Source organism: Myotis lucifugus, unplaced genomic scaffold, assembly GCF_000147115.1.
Source record: "Myotis lucifugus unplaced genomic scaffold, Myoluc2.0 scaffold_5, whole genome shotgun sequence".
Classification (NCBI taxonomy): Eukaryota; Metazoa; Chordata; class Mammalia; order Chiroptera; family Vespertilionidae; genus Myotis; species Myotis lucifugus.
Genome location: NW_005871053.1, coordinates 6,088,550 through 6,105,731, shown reverse-complemented (window position 1 = coordinate 6,105,731; position 17,182 = coordinate 6,088,550). Strand labels below are relative to the sequence as shown.

The following is a 17,182-nucleotide window of genomic DNA, read 5'->3' as shown; positions in this document are numbered from 1 at the left end:
CACCTGGGGCAGATTTCCACAGGATTGGACCCCAGGCAGCGTTCAGCTGCATCTTACTCTCTAACTTCGAAAGTTGCTAAAGGATTTGCTTATCCCACATGCCAGAGATAAATGGTTGCTTGCTTGTCCTTTCAGGATTTTAAAATTATTCTTTGGGGACAGCCCAATCCTGATCCTTCAGGTTTGCAGTCAGAAACGTGGATAAGCTCTTTTTTGTGGCGCCTTGGAGACTGTCGGCTGCTTCAGGATGAAGCTCAACATCTCTTTCCCAGCCACTGGCTGTCAGAAACTCATTGAAGTGGACAATGAACGCAAACTTCCTACCTTTTATGAGAAGTTGCTGCTGACACTCTGGGTGAAGAATGGAAGGGTTATGTGGTTCGAATCACTGGTGGGAACAACAAACAAGGTTTCCCCATGAAGCAGGGTGTCTTGACCCATGGCCGAGTCCGCCTGCTGCTGAGTAAGGGGCACTCCTGTTACAGACCAAGGAGAACCGAAGAGAGAAAACATAAATCTGTTCGGGGTTGCATTGTGGATGCCAATCTCAGTGTTCTCAACTTGGTCATAGTAAAAAACGGGGAGAAAGATATTCCTGGTCGCATTGATACCACTGTGCCTCATCGCCTGGGGCCCAAAAGAGCCAGCAGAATCCGCAAACGTTTCAATCTCTCTAAAGAAAATGATGTCCGCAAATATGTTGTGAGAAAGCCTCTAACAAAGAAGGTAAGAAACCTAGGACTAAAGCACCCAAGATTCAGCGTCTTGTTACTCCACCCACATGTCCTGCAACACAAACGCAGGCGTATTGCTCTGAGGAAACACTGTACTAAGAAAAACAAGGAAGAGGCCGCAGAATATGCTAAGAGAATGAAGGAGGCCAAAGAAAAACGCCAGGAACAAAGAGACATAGACTGTCCTCTCTGAGAGCTTCTACCTCTAAGTCTGAGTCCAGTCAAAAATGAGATTTTGTAACTAACAAATAAAGGAGAGAAAAAGAAAAAAGAAAAAGAAACGTGGATAATTCATCAGTGAATTCCTTTTCTATGTCATCTTCAGTTTTTGAAAGACTTTTTAAATTTATATAATAAAGTAGTAGCATACTTAATGGTTCTGCTACAAATATCATTTTCCAAGTATATATCAAATTCTGAAAATTTTTTTCTTACTGATGAATATAAATTTGAGTTTCTTAAAATTTTAAAAAGCATTTTATACAAGGAAAAAGAAAAATAATTGGGCTAGTTATTAGACACAAATTGGAATTTGATGAGGTGTATTTTTTCCTTACAACTTTGAAAAAGCTTTACTTATTTTTTTGCTGTATAAATTTTATGATTTTAATTGTTTACTGATTTTTTGTGTTTTTTAAAATTCTTTTATTCTTTCAGGTTAATTTATTTTGTGTGTTTTTTTCCTTTTCTAACTTTTGTTTTGAATGTATAACTACTTCATATTAATTTCTTCCTATTCTAGTAGTTAAAGTGTTTAAGGTGTACCTTTGCAAGTAAAGTTTTATTTTCCTATAGTTTTAGTATTTTTGTTATTGCTACTTTAGAGATATTCTATTTTAGTTTTGATTTCCTTTTGACTCAGAAGAACTTTATTTATTTATTTACTTTGACTTTTCAATTAAATTTATTGGGGTGACTTTGGTTAATAAAATTACATAGGTTTCAGATGTACAATTCTATAATACATCATTTGTATATTGTATTGTGTGTTAACAAGTTAAGTCCCCTTCCATTACCTTTTATCCCCCTTATAACCTCTTCTACCTCACCTGTCACCTCTTCCCCTCTGGTTGGGATTGGGTGAGTTTTGTAAGATACAAAACTATGGTGCTGTGATATTATTTTTTAAAAAATGAACCAGGGTTTACAACCTGGGGATGCACCCTGACCAGGAATCGAGCTGTGACCTCCTGGTTCATAGGTCAACACTCAACCACTGAGCCACGCTGGCCACTGGATGGGCTGGTATTATTACAAAGCGCTCTAATTGAGGCAGCAGGAGGAAATGAGTCATGAAATCTTGTTGCGTTTGGAAAAGAGAATGAGCCATCGGGTGCCCACAGGCCAGGTGAAGGTGGAATGAGAGCTATGGATATGGTTAAATTTTAAAATGTAGTTTTCTATATTACAAAAGGAACACTTCCTCATTATTCAAATAGAAAATAGGACTAAATAGAGAGGGGGAGAAAATAAAACACACCTTAGTACGACCACTGATTACTAATTTCTGCACTAAGTTTCCATAGTTTGGGGAATTAATGTTTAATTAAGGAAGGGAGGAATGAGAATTACCCTTGAAAGTACCTTAAATCACTCAGTGTTGGAATAAAACTGTTGCTTCTGCAGTTGAGCACCTAATGAAGTAGTTGCATTAAAAAGCCATGTTATTTAAATGTAAACAAACAAAAGTAAAAGGATCTGTTAACACTAGAATCACACACCGCATCACCAGACACTTAATGTATGAAAAACTCGTGGGACCAGAAATGGGTCGCATTCAAATCTCCTCTTTCAGATTTACTTTGGGTAAAGTTCAAGCTAGTTGAAAGGAAGGTACGGCAGAAATCAGCACTCCATTTAAAATGTACTCTCTTGCTCTTTGCCTCCTTCTCTCTTCTCTTCCCTTATTCCTTCTCTTTTGCCTTCTGCCCTTACCAAGTTTAGGTGTATCCTAGTGAAACTAAGGGCAAAATGGTGTGATGCTATATTAACATATTTATATCTATCCTTCAATAACTTTTAAAGTTACCAAAATACATACATACTAATGAAGATTTTCAAATGGTACAGAATGTATAAAATAAAAAGGGGAAAAAAATCTCCTTTTCCCATCCTCCTCTCATTCCTCCTCATCCTTCCACTTGGAGAAATGGAAGCAAGACCCAGAGTTGGGTTGGGGAGTAAAACCAGGAGGAGTTTCTTTTTACACCTTTATAAATTGTGTTCTTTGTGAGAGTGTGTGTTTTAAAATCATTTTAGTGAGATTTGGAGAGCAAGAGGAGATTAAATACATCTACTTAGCCCACCTCCTTGAACCAGAAGCCCTTTAAGAGCTTTTAAAACCACACTTACATTCACACATTTACTTTACAAAAATTGAATCATTGAGTACATATTGGTTAGTTACCTGTGTTTGTCCTTAATAACTTTTAGACATCTTATCACATTAGTAAATATTTGTCTATACCATTACTTTAATATAAATGGTACATAATACAGGGTAGGGCAAAAGTAGGTTAACAGTTGTGAATACACGAAACACAACTGTATTGGTATTTATTAATTATTGTATTATTTTCCATATGAACAATTAGAAATCTACTTTTGCCCCACCCTGTATATGGATGTATTTATTTAACTAAACTCTTATAGTTGGATATTTAGGTTGCTCTTGTTATTTCTGTATGATGAACCTAGCTTGGATGATCTACCTAGTAGTTCAAGCTTTGTATATATGTTTAATTACTTCCTAAGCATAGTCCTAAAATTAAAATTGCTCACCAAAAGGTATGTGCACTTTTAAGGCCTTTGAGTGTACTGGGCACAGTGTATTGCTGTCTTGCATTTTAACTGCAGTCTAGAAGCTAGCAATGAATTCAGCTTCTTTTCTAGGGTGGGTCAACACTTCAACCTGCTTTCGTGTCAAGATCTGCCTCATCTTCCAAGTGGAAGTTCCCAGCATCAGGCTTGTGGGAGTGGAAGCATAATCCTTATTCCAAAAACTGTTGTGAGTCACTATCAGCTTTCCTTTCTCCTCCCTCACTGAGTCCATACCTTTTTTTTTTCTTCCAGAGGTGGAATCAGGCTAAGGTTTCCACTGGAGTGGATTGGAAAAAGGTATCTATTCTAAGTCATTCTTGCTTCCAGGTTGGAATTTACCTTAAGATGAGCTCTTATGTTATAAGCGAATTTAATAAATCTTAACCAATTTAACAAAGTAAAACAATCTCCAGTCTTTGAAAACCATTAGCAATAAAAATGGCTATTGTTTTTTTGTGTGTTTGTTTTGAATTCTAGGAATATTTTATTTAGAAAAACAGATACTACTGAAGCCACAGATTTTAATTTTTTAAAAAATGCCACACTAATTAAATGTAAGATAGTCCTGAATAATAAAAGTATTTACATGTTGAATACAAAATAAATATAAAATAACTGAAAAATTAGTTATCCAGTGGTTCATTTTGCATTTCCACTGTTAATCTTCTGTTTCATTTTTCTTTGTCTTTTGTAAACCCTTTTCTTTCTTGCTTTCAAATCAATGTTTGGCTCTGTTTTTACCCACTGTATTTCTATAGGTTTTTCCTCAGCTGGTGTAACAAAAACATCTGTAGTGGGATCATGTGGAAGAATAGTCTTTGGTTCTTTCTTTCTCAGTTTTTGCACCTCCTTAACTTGCTGTTTCTCCTTGTATTTTGCAGCTATGATGGATCTTATGACATGCCGATGCATGTTTGGTGACTGGTAGTGAGGATTTTCATATAAAGTTGGTCCTCCAAAACTTCCCTGGAAAATCTTTATGAGATTTAAGATGAAACGAGGTCCTATTTCTACAAGAGCAGCATCTTCTGTGACCTGAAAGTTCCGAAACCATATCCTATTATCCCAACAGTGAAAGTAAACACGTGGTCCACAAATGGATGGCTTTTGGGACGGTAGCGTGGTGTACTAAAGATCTGAATTAAGAGTTCTTTTAACAAAGCATAATGTAGTAATTCATCAAAAGCAGTGGCAAAAGACAAAAGGGGCCGAGAACCTTTCAAACAGTTTCCAGTCATCTTTAGTTCAGCGAGGGGATGAATATTTTGAACTAGGAATTTAGCAGATGGTCCATGAGGTGAATTTGAAAGCCACATATAGAGATCTTGTTTCTTCTTCGCTTCAAAATACATTGCAGTTTTTCATTCCACAAACCTCATTAATCACAAATAACTTATCTTTACGATCCATTTTAGTATCTGCTTTAGAATGAGGCATTAACATTCTTAAGTCTTGCATTAAATGTCTTGTTCTGAAATTTATTCCTCTGGAAGAAAAGATGGTAATCCGTTCCTTATTTTTCCATTTGCCTTTGCAAACGGGGCCTGGGATGCGATTTCTGTCTTCTTCCTCTGCCTCCTCTGCTGCCTAGCTAGAGGCCTGGCATCTTTTTCGTTCTTTCTCCTCTTTGCCGGGACCGCCAGGCCTCCACACCTCTTCCTCTTGGTGGCCGCCATCTTGCCTCTGGCTATTGTTTTTTAAGGTTCCTCTTGGGATGGATAGTTATTTTGTAAGATTAATACGTATTCTCTGACACTTGGGGTAATTCCCCATCTGATTTGTGTTCCTTCCCATTTGAACACTTGACAGCTTTCACAGGCCTTCTTGGGGCATGAAGAAAACCTAGCACATGGGCATGTACACACACATACCCACCATCTATACTCCTCTTTCTGTTTTTCTTGCTTTTACTACTGTCATACCACCACCACCAAAGTCTAGCAATGGTTTTAAAATGTGTACTGTGATTATATGGCTCTTCAGGGCACTTTCTAGGTTAAAAAGCAAAGGAAATATACAAATAAAATGTCAAAATCTGCTTTAAAATGTATAAAGCACTTTCACATATGTCATATGATCTTATAATATTCCTATTAAATAGATATCATGATCCCATTTCACAGGTAACAAATCTGAGGTGGATGGAGGTTTAAAAATTCCTCAAGACAAGTTTAGGGTTATGTTTTAGTTCAGTATTCTCCCCTTCCTGCAGGTGCTATGCCCAGGGGTCTCATGCTATTGAAATTACTCTTAATCTGAGGAGAAAGCAATAAGATGAACTGAACACTCTCTGGGGTTAGGGAATTTAAGTTGCTTTTTAGGAAACTTGGACACCCTGCTTTCCACTGGGATCAAGAACTGTTTGCCCAAGCTCCGGTACTGGACCTACATGATGGAGTGGAGAAAATGTTTCTGATGATCCCTTCTCTACAACTAAACTCATCACGGAAGTCTAGGATGAAATGGTCCAGTACCACTAGGTCCCACGGTAGGTCATCTTACATTCAACAAATGAGGGATGCATTTTCAGGAGATTTCAGATTAACAAGGGTGATTAGAACTTAGAAAAAACAATGCTGTAAAGTCTTAAATGATCCCATGCCAAAGAGCTCTGTTTTCCCTGAAGTGGCTAGAGGCACTAATTTGCTCAAGTTGAGAACTGGCGTCAGTAAGAAGCCTGTATTTCAGTCTGAGAGAGTTAAAAATAGAGAAAATACTAAAGTGGCCAGGTTTATAAGTTAAAGTTCTTAAGAAATGCAAGGACTGTAACATGGTTACATGGTAATCAAGGAATGTCACCAGATTGAGTTCCAAGAGTATTTGGGGGAGACACATGTTCATATTTGTCTATAAAAATCTTATATGTGGTGGTTAGGTGCCAAGTTCATCCCTAAAACCTATTAAAACTATACTGACTCTGAAATGGCACTTTCAATTCCCCCAAGATTCCATTCCCATCCTAATTCCTGTGGAAGCCATGAGCATACTGAAGAATTGGGAAATTCAGACTGGAGACTCACTGAACTCTGAGGTGGACTGTGGGTAGAGTTAGGCCCTTTAGGGGTCAGTAGCTCTCAAATGAGCAGAAGAGGCAACTTTTCTTCTTTTAGGAGATGATCCAGAATAAAGGGCCATCAAAAACAATAGCTGTTCATATATCTGAGTCCAAAGTGTCAAATCAATGGGTTAGTGATTGAAGGACTTACTTTTCTCTCCAATTAAGTTAAATTCCTTGTGTTTCCTATGAAAGGGACTCTTGTACTTCTTTTGCTCCCTATCCCATTCAGTGTCAGAACTTGTGTGGGACATATAGCTGTGCCTTTCAATTTGCTTCATGAATCGAGTAGAGATGAACTAAGATGACTGACATGCCTTGGTGTGATTGGTCTTTTTTTTTTTATGTTCCCCAAGCATGAAACAGCTGGCCAACAACACAGGCATCAGCTATGATGAACTAAGGGCTGTGCACCTGCTTTGCCCCGATGGATATGAGTGACCCCACCAATCTGGTGTCTCCTTGCCCATTGCCAGGGGAGTGGTGTGATGGGTCTTTGCAAAGATAAATTTTGGAGGCAAGTGGAAATGATATAGAGAGGTTTGTCTAATATCTGAGGGGGAGGGTGGGGCAATAGATTACTGTATTTATGGGCATTCACACAAAAGAGTAAAGAAAATCAATCCACAGCAAAAGCATCACCATTAACAAGATACAAGGGCATGGAGCATATTATCTAACCTCAATGTACTCACCTATAAAATCTAGATAAAATAGAACTATAATCTAGATTATGATGAGGGTTAAAGAAGAAAATGCATATAGAGTGATTAGAAGAGTACTTGACAAATAGGACCTGGAAGAACCTAGGGGCAATGGCTATCAGGTACATCTATGCAGATGGTCAGACCTCTATGGGACCCAGAAACAACAGAAGGCTCTTAGACATAAAGAAGCCATGGGACCCCCATACAGTACATATCAGTCTTGGCATAGCACTGTGAATTTGTTAAGGATCAGCTAAGAAACCCACCCCATTTGTGAAAGCCCTGGAACTGTGTACAATCCTGAAACTGTGTAAATTGGCTTGGAAATGACCATTTCAGTTTGACCTGAAATGAGCAGTGTTACTTTTCCTAATAGCCCAGACACATGGCGGCATGAAACTGAGTTGAATAGAAAACCCACTTCAGCTAATATTTATTAGGGAACCAAAGGATATATCCAAATGTCAAAGGAAAGAGTAGAGATTCAGGTACAAGATGCATGAGAAGAATTTTGCTCTAGATACATATTGTTCCACTGGTCATTCTGTGATTTCTGGAAGAGGACTCTATTGGTGGGAAGGCCGGTGTAGGGAAGCTAGGGAACTTGTTTCCAAACCTCCTTTATACAAGACCTTACAAAGGATTGAGACATCAATTATTTCACACGAAAAATAAATTGTAGGGGGTGGGTGTGCCTATAAGTGGGAAGAGGTAGAGTGTGGGAGCTTGTTTAACTCACTTAGAAGAACCCACTTTTTCTCAAGCCTTTTAGAACAATGCCCTGTATTTGAATATATATTAGATTCGGTTGTAAAATTAAATTTCTTTAAGAGTATTCTACCATTCACATTTATCCACCAAGTATAACCCTGGTTAGAATTTCATTTATTTGGAAGCAGATCAATTCTCCCTGTTATTTCTAGAAAAGAACACAGTGCTCTTGTAACAATGATGACATTCCAAGAGGCAGGGTAAGAAAAAAAGAGGCAAAGCAACTGACTGAGGTGAACTGTAGCCATTAGGGAAGTGTGGAATGTGGAAAATGGCTATCCCAGACCATCACATTTGAAAGGGGTTCAGAAAAATTCAGTTTGGGGCTGTTTTATAATGAAAACACACAACTAAGTTAACTGTTAGATGTGGTCTCTTGGCACTCAGCATTCATTCTTATCACCTTTTGTGGATACCTATCCTCACTCCACAGTATTACAGAAGTTGGAAGGCTCAAAGCTGTATTTCCTCTTTTTCACCATACACAAAAATCAATACTAGACAAATTATAAAGCTAAATGTGAACAGTAAAACAATAAAGCTTTTACAAGAAACATAGGAGAATACTTTATGACCTTGGAGTCAGCAAAGATTTCTTAAACTGAGCATACACAAAATAAACAAACCAGAAAGGAAAACCTCAAATGAACTGAACTATGTAAAAATTTTGAAAATCATCATCAAAAGGCACTGTTAAATGAGTGAAAAAAATAGCCATAGAGTGACAAAATGTATTATCAATACATTAGTGGCCTGGTGCACAGATTTGTGCACATTGAAAGGAAATTGATTAGAAGGTGGCTGGCGGGAAGGACTGGGTGAGATGGGCTGGACACGCCCTTTAGCCAACCTCTCTCTGTCTTACCCCGGCCTGCCGCACCTGGGGCAGCGCCACGGCTTGAAGGGTGTCTGCGGTCACCGCAGCTTGGCAGTAAACCAGATTCGGGGCTGACAGTGCCCAGCAACAACATAACCCACTGCCAAAGGTGGAATCGTGTGGCCCTGGGAGAAACTGGGCTCCCTCCTCTCTGGTTCTGGGGTGCATCACTCGAGAACCACTGCTGCAAAGTCACCGCATCTTGGCAGCTCCTGCGTTGAGCATCTGCCCCCTGGTGGTCCGTGCGCATCATACCTACTGGCCAGTCAGATGATTGGACGGTCATTTAGCCTTTTATATATAGAGATATACCCAACAAAGGGCTTACCCTATATAATAAAAGGCTAATATGCAAATAGACCGAACAGTGGAACAACCAAACAACTGAACAACTGATTGCTACGATGTGCACTGACCACCAGGGGGTGCGCGCAGAACATGTCGGCTGTCGGCTGCTGTGGGATGGTGGAGCAGGTGAGCGGGGGCGCCAGACCAAGGTGGGGTGCTGGTCGCTGTCATCGGGGTGAGCCTCTGGTGGTTACTGAAATCTCTTTGCTCCTGCACACTACAGTCTTGTCCGGCGCTTGCATCTGCTGCCAGCACCTGGCGCCGGCCCCAATCACTCAGCACTGTCAGCGGGTGCGAGCGGTGGCTGCAAGCCCCTGATTGCCCCTGAAAGGCTTCTCCCACCTCCCCCCTGCTCCTGAGGGGCGATCGGGACAGCAGCCACCACTCGCACCTGCTGACGGCGCGCTGGCCCCAATTGCTCCGCGCCATCAGTGGGTGCAAGCAGGGTTGGTGCCGTCAGCATGGGAGTGGTGGAGGCGGGAGTGGGGCTGCCAGCAGACAGGGGGCTGGGGGCCATGGCGGAAGGGGCTGGGAGGGGGCGCAGAGGATGGGCTGAGACCGGTCCCTGTGCCCACCGCAGCCTCGCGGTTCACAGTTCCTTTCAAGGTGCATGAATTCATGCACTGGGCCCCTGGTTTACAAAAGAACTATAAAGAACAACAAGAAAAAAGTCAGATAAGACAATAGAAAATTGGGAGAAATACTTGAACAGGCATTTCTTGGCTCAAATACTAGAGATGGAAAACCCAAAGTTTTGGTAAGGATGTGGCATCTCCACTATTTTGGAAAACTATGTGGCAGTATCTACTTGAGCTAAACATATGCAACCCCTATAACCCAGAAATTCCACTCTTATATATCCAATGGAAATGCATACATATGTTCACCAGTGTTCATTAGCAATGCTATTTGTTCTAATAACCCCAAACTAGAAACAACCCAAATGTCCATCTGCATTCGAATGCAAAAACTGTGTTACCCATCCAATGGAATTCTATACACTATCACTATATACAACATAAATAATTCTCACACATATAATGTTGAGTGAGAAAAGCCAGTCACAAAAGAGTATATACTGTATTCCACTTGGTATAAGGTTTGAAAATAGGCAAATTCGCTCTATTGTATTAGAAGGCAAGATTGCAGTTATTTTCAGGGAGGAGAATACCTATAAAAGAGCACGAGGGGAGCGTCTGGGGTGACAGTCATTTCTGGCTCCCAATCTGAGTGCTGGTTACATGGGTGTGTTCACTTTATGAAAATTCATCAAGCTGTCTGATTATGATTTGCACATTTTTTCTATATGCTATACTTTAATAAAAATCGACTCATAGTTTTAAAAAAAACACACAACTATAATTTTTAGACTTCCATGCTAATAGGATTCTGTATAGATTTTGCCAACCAGATACGATAATGTGAAATTTGAAAGGAAAATTTGTCAGTTTTCTCTGCTATTTGTGATGTGCGTGGTGTATTAGATATTATTTTCATTGGCAAGACTCTCTGTGTCTCTGTATTGCCACCAACCTCATTAGTGAGAAGTAGCTGTGATGTTGGCAGTCGTTTCCATAGCTTCTTGACTTCTAGATTGCTGCTATGTGGTCTGACCTGGGAGTCTAAGGACAGTCCTCTAACTTCTGTCCTTTTAGTCCCCCTCATGGCTCTGTAAGCATTTAATGCTTTGTATTCAATATCTAGAATGGTGTCATCACTGAGGCCCTGTCGATATATCACCTAATAACACAGGTGACAGGCGATGGAGTAGGGTTATGGTTGGTTTTAAGACTCTTAAAAAAAATTACCATTGGCAATCCCAGCACGTAGGGTCATCATTATCACAAGAAAGTTCTACCTTAGAGCTAACCTAAATTTATTCTGATGCACTGTAAAGCCATTTGCTTCACAGGATATGCTAATTTCTGCTGCCATTGACAAATGGTTCTTGCCCTGGCTGATATGGCTTGGTTGGGTGGGTGTCATCCTGTGCACCAAAAGGTTGCTGGTTCAATTCCTGGTCAGGGCACATGCCCAGATTGCAGGCTCAATCCCCAGGATGGGGCATGCAGTATGGGGCAATGTTATGCTTTCACATCAATGTTTCGTTCTCTCTCAAAAATCAATAAACTATTAAAAATAAAAATAAATAAAAATGATTCTTAAGCCATCCTTTGTCTTTTCTTCACAAGCTAAATAATTCCAGTTCCTTGAGTTTTTCTTTACATGTTCTGCAGCTCTTCCCAGTTGTGGCTATTTGAGTGAAGTACAGGGTACAGCAAAAGTACCCTGTGAGGATTCATATAGAAAAAGTAGTTGTTCATATAGAAAATAATACAATAATTAATAAATATAATACAAGAATAAACTGTGTTTCGCATACTCACAATTGTAAATCTACTTTTACCCCACCCTACATTCATAAAGGACTGCCTATTCTGGTAGGATTAACTGTTCCTTTCTTTTGGGCATACTCCCAGGTTTACATTTGCTTATCTAACCAAAGCCCAACTGTGCTGACTCAAGTTTAACTTATGGTCCAAGCCCAGTATCACGCTATTATTAGCCAAAATTTCCCATGGATGGGGGTAGACTTGTAGAAGGCTGAAAAATAAAACTTGTCAGCCATAAGCAAGAGTTTTTACCTGGCTTTCTAATAAAGAACAATATTTAATGAAACAGCATATAAACAATGAGAATCACCAGCCTAAAGAAAAATTAGTTGATAGTTGAAGAGGGATTACTGAATTGTGAAGTTGTACAGTTAGAAGGGACCTTAGAAAGAGTCTATATGTACCAGGAAATGGAAGCTCAGATATTTATGCAGGCTTCTCTTCAGTGCTTATTCTGAATCCTCTTGCTACTCAAGGTGTGGTCCTCAGACCAGCAGCATCAGCAGCACCTGGGAGCTCATTAGACATGCAGAATCTCAGGGCTCTTCAGAACCCACCAAATCAGAACCTGCATTTTGACCAGACTTCCATGTGATTTGTATGCATGTAAAAATTTGAGAAGATATAGGCAAAAACACCCCAGGTTCTAGTTCTACTATGTAAAATCTTATCTAAATTACATTACATAGAATACCTGATCTCCTTTGGGCAAGATCTATATTATTACAGGTCCTGGTCTACTAGGTTGTTTGAATAGTTGGATTAAAGACAAAAGAAAAGCTCTATTGATCTCTGGAAAAAGAGGGCATCTATTTGAGCTGTACCCATACAGATTTTAATCTGCTAGAAAAATTAATAGCCTATTTGGTGGTAGCATGTCCTGTAAAAATAAGTGCAATAAAGTGAAAGTATTTAAATAGATATTTAAACTATGCAGTCATCAGTGATTTAGTTTTCAATTACACTAAGGTAATTACCCTAGAGTCCACCTCATTCACCCCTCTGTGAGAAAATGCTGGATTTGCCGATGCTTTCAGGCAATGACTGATCTCCACTCCTTGCTGGCCAGGACCTGAGTTCATTTACTTTCAACAGTTTAGGGTGTATGCCAAGAATATAGAAACACCCTTTGTGATCCTTCTCACAAAGGAAGTTGCATCACTATTAAGAGTGCATGTGAGGCCACAGGCCCAGTCTCTCAGATTGGAGAGGGCTCACATGTAATGGAGATCTGGCCCATCACAGAAGGGTGAGACTGGATGAAGGAGTGGCCCTCAGCTGGGCTCTTCCTATAACTGAGGCTCTAAAAGTTCTCACACAGAGGAGGGCTTCTGGGATGCTGGGAATGTTCTGTTTCTTAATCTAGGTGCTGGTTACATGGGTGTGTTCAGTTTATGAAAATTCACTGAGCTGTTCACTTATGATAAACACACTTCTATACATATGTTATACAACAACAAAAAATTAAAAAGTGAAGAATGTTAGAGTTGCAGAAGAGCTGACTTCTGTCCTCTTTTCCATCTATTCAGATGCAGGTTGTCTGTGTCCCTTACTTTGAGACATACTGCCCAGAGCAATCTAGGGCACTACAATCAGGGAAAATTCATGAGCAAGCTTCATTAACCCACCATATTCATAGAGGTGGACAAGTACAACGAAACAAGTAATAGTGCCTAATGCAGGGTGCATTGTGTTCTGGATGCTATACAAATACATTCTGCTGATCATAACATCCTTGGGAGGATAATATATCTATATTTTTTAATTTTTTAATTACAGTTGACATTCCACATTATATTAGTTTCAGGTATACGGCATAGTAGTTAGACATTTATATAACTTACGAAGTGATCCCCCTTGGGAGGACAGTATTACCTACATTTTATCGATGAGGCAAATGGCATCCATAGAGGAGGCTGAACTGAGAGTCCACGTTGGGTCTCTCAGGACCAAAGTCTATCTTATTTTTGTTTTGTTTTGTTTTTGTTAATCCTCACCCGAGGATACTTTTCCATTGATTTTTAGAGAGAGTGGAGAGGGAGAGATAGAGAGAGAGAAACATCGATGTGAGAGACACATTGATTGGCTGTCTCCTGCACAAGGATCCAGCCTGCAACCAAGGTATGTGCACTTCACTGAAATCAAACCGAGACCCTTCAGTCCAAGGGCCAATGCTCTACCCACTGAACAAAACCAGCTAGGGCAAGTCTATCTTATTTTTACCAGTGCCAGTGCTGACAAAGCAAGTCACAGAACAGCCCAAGGGAGTGAGAGAGGACAGAGAAGGAACACAAGACTTTTTGCCAAGGTTAGTAGTTATTAAGTGTATATTGCAAATAGGCACCCTCTGTTTTAGCCTCTTGGGTAAGTAGATAGCATTTTCTCAGAGGCAATGCCCTGAGGCTAACCCTACGGGACCTCCAAGCACCTGAGAGAGTCCTGAACCATGTCCCAAACTTGGCTGAACATCCCTATCATCTTGGGACAGTTTGAAACATACAGATCCACTGGCTCCACCCTTGAGGTCCAGATTCAATGCATTTGGGGTGAGGCCTGAGAAACTCTTTAGAAATCACTCCAGGTAATTCTAATAATTAGCTGGATTTGGGAACCACTACTATAGACACCCTGACCACATGAAAGAGTCAGACCTGGATTTAACGTTGGTCACAGTTCATCACAAGCCAACAAGGTTAAAGCAAAAGGGCCCATTATGGTGTGCCCGTGAACTGAATAAACGTAACCAGATGTCAGGAGAACTAGAGCAGAATAAAAGGAACTTTGCTATCATGAGATGTAAACTTGTGACTAGTTGAGGCCTGAAAATAAAAGGCCTGCACCTGTTGTGTCCTAGGCGTTACACTTAGAGTTCCTCCCTCTAGCCTGTTCATAAGAAGAACTCTAAAAGGTTATTTTTTAAAGTATTATAAAAAAACATAAACAGTAAAGTGATTTAATATCTCAGATGTCAATCTGAGATCCTTGATCTAGTTTAGATGTCTGAAAATTTTGAACAGAGAGAAAATGGATTTTGTAAAATTTAAGGAGACAATATTGCAAAGGTATCAAGATTCAAGGGCACCCTCCCCTACCCCCATCAACCTGAACTGGTTTATTCTAGATTTAAATGACAAACTTGAACAACTCAAACTTCCATTTGACCCCGTTGTTCAGTGGTGAAAGTACAGAGGTGATTATGTACAGTCAATAATGTCCCTATCTCACCTGTCAACTAGAACAAATAGCTAAAACTGATAAGTTGATAAAGTGCTTTGTTTTTATTGAAGAGTTAATAACTTACTTTAAAGTAGACTTTAATTACTGGATCTTGCTAACAACTGACATATGAATTAATTACCTTAAATCACTGCCAAGTTTAATCCACATACAAGTTTAAAGGAGAACTACGTAGCACTCAAAACTAGGGGAAATATTAATGACATAATTGATATAACACAGTTAAATCTATTAGTCATCAGTATAAATGGGGACAAAATACAATGAGCAGTAAAATAAGCCTAGAATTCAAGCTAACTGAGTTTACAAAAACCATCTCAACCCAAGGCACGTTCTCAGTCCAAGCCCTTGTCTCATTTGAGGAAACAACCCTTGTGCCTCGTTTGTGAGATCAGAATCCCATATCTTAGCTCTTTCTACACATGGAAGTGGGTAAAGAGATCTTTTAGCCAAGAAATACATTCTGGGCCCAAACACTAGAGATCTCCATGAACTTTATAGGGAGTTAATATTATTATTCTGGATAAAAATGAGGACAAGAAGAGGAAATTCGAACACATACCGAGAGATTAAGGAGACCCTTTGTGTCCCCAAATTTACATTTCTGTTACCTCTGTGGTGAAATATCTCCAATGGGAAAGAATGCTTTTAGCTGCAAGTAGAATTTTTCTAAATGGCTCTAAGGCAGGGGTGGGCAAACTTTTTGACTCGAGGGCCACAATGGGTTCTTAAACTGGACCAGAGGGCCGGAACAAAAGCATGGATGGAGTGTTTGTGTGAACTAATATAAATTCAAAGTAAACATCATTACATAAAAGGGTACGGTCTTTTTTTTTTTTAGTTTTATTCATTTCAAACGGGCGGATCCAGTCCGCGGGCCGTAGTTTGCCCACGGCTGCTCTAAGGGAACAACACAATTGTAAAAGTAGCTTTTATTCCAGAGTTTTTGATTTAGAAGTCACAGTAACCTGAGATATGACCTATTTTTTAACCTATTAGAAAAGAAATTATAGATATCAGAAAAGAGGTATTTTAAAATAGTCTTTTCAACAAATGGTTTGCAACAAATGGTTTTTCCCATACAAAAGGATAAAGTTGAAACTCTACCTCATACCAAATATAAAAATTAACACAAAATGGGACAAAGATCTAAATATAGGAGCTAAAAATAAAAAGGTTAGAAGAAAAGATAGGCATAAACTTTTGTGACCTTAGATTGGTCAACAGTTGCTTTGATACGACACCAAAAGCACAAGCAACAAATGAAAACAGAAATAAATTTCACTTCATCAAAATTAAAACTTCTGTGCTTCAAAGGACACCAGCAAAAAACCTATAGAATGAGAGAAAATATTTGCAAATCATATATGAAATGTGTATCTAGGACACATAAAGAACTTTTATAACTCAATAATGAAAAGGCAAATAACCCAGTTTAAAAATGGGTATAGGATTTGAATAGACATTTCTCCAAAGAAGATATACAAATGGCTAAAAAGCACATGAAAAGATGCACAACATCATTAACCTTCAGGAAAATTTCAATCAAAATCGCAGTGAGATAATAGCATACCAACTAGGATGGTTACAATAAAAAACACAGATAATAAAAAGTGTTGGTGAGGAAGTGGAGAAATTGGAACTTCCATTCATTGCTAGTTGGAATGTAAAATGATGCAGCCACTTAGGAAAACAGTCTGGCAATTTCTCAAAAGGCTAAACATAAGATGACCCAGCAATGCTCATTTTAGGTAGATAACCCAAGATAAATGAAAACACATGTCCACACAAGAACTTGTATACAAATTTTCATAGCAGCATCATTCATAACATCTAAAAAGTGGAAACCACCCAAATTTCATCAAGTAATGAATAGATGAATAAAATGTGTTATATTCATACAATGGAATATTATTCAGCAATAAAAGTACTGATATATGTTGAAACAATAGATGAACCTTAATTCTCTATGCTTTCTCTTCCTCTGCCAAGGCAATCATAGACTCATAGAAGTACATATTGATAGGAAGGTGCTATAAGATCAAAGTAGCTTAAATATGGAGGTACATGGAAATTTACCTAGACCTACAGCTGACTTTGAGTAAAAGAGAAATAAAATTTTGTGTGTTTTAAAAAAAACAAACCCCACCTCATTTAGATTTTAGAGTTGAAAGAGGATTTAGAGATATTTTATCTAGTCTAGGGTTTCTCAACTCCTTAGCATTATTGATAGTTTGGGT

General features: G+C 39.1%; 2 pseudogenes; one reads left to right on the top strand and one right to left on the bottom strand.

Annotated features, from left to right (window-relative positions):
• The first annotated feature begins 221 nt into the window (after nucleotides 1-221).
• On the top strand, nucleotides 222-993 carry LOC102439372 (annotated as a pseudogene).
• A 3,200-nt stretch (nucleotides 994-4,193) lies between these two features.
• On the bottom strand, nucleotides 4,194-5,239 carry LOC102439698 (annotated as a pseudogene).
• Nucleotides 5,240-17,182: the final 11,943 nt, after the last annotated feature.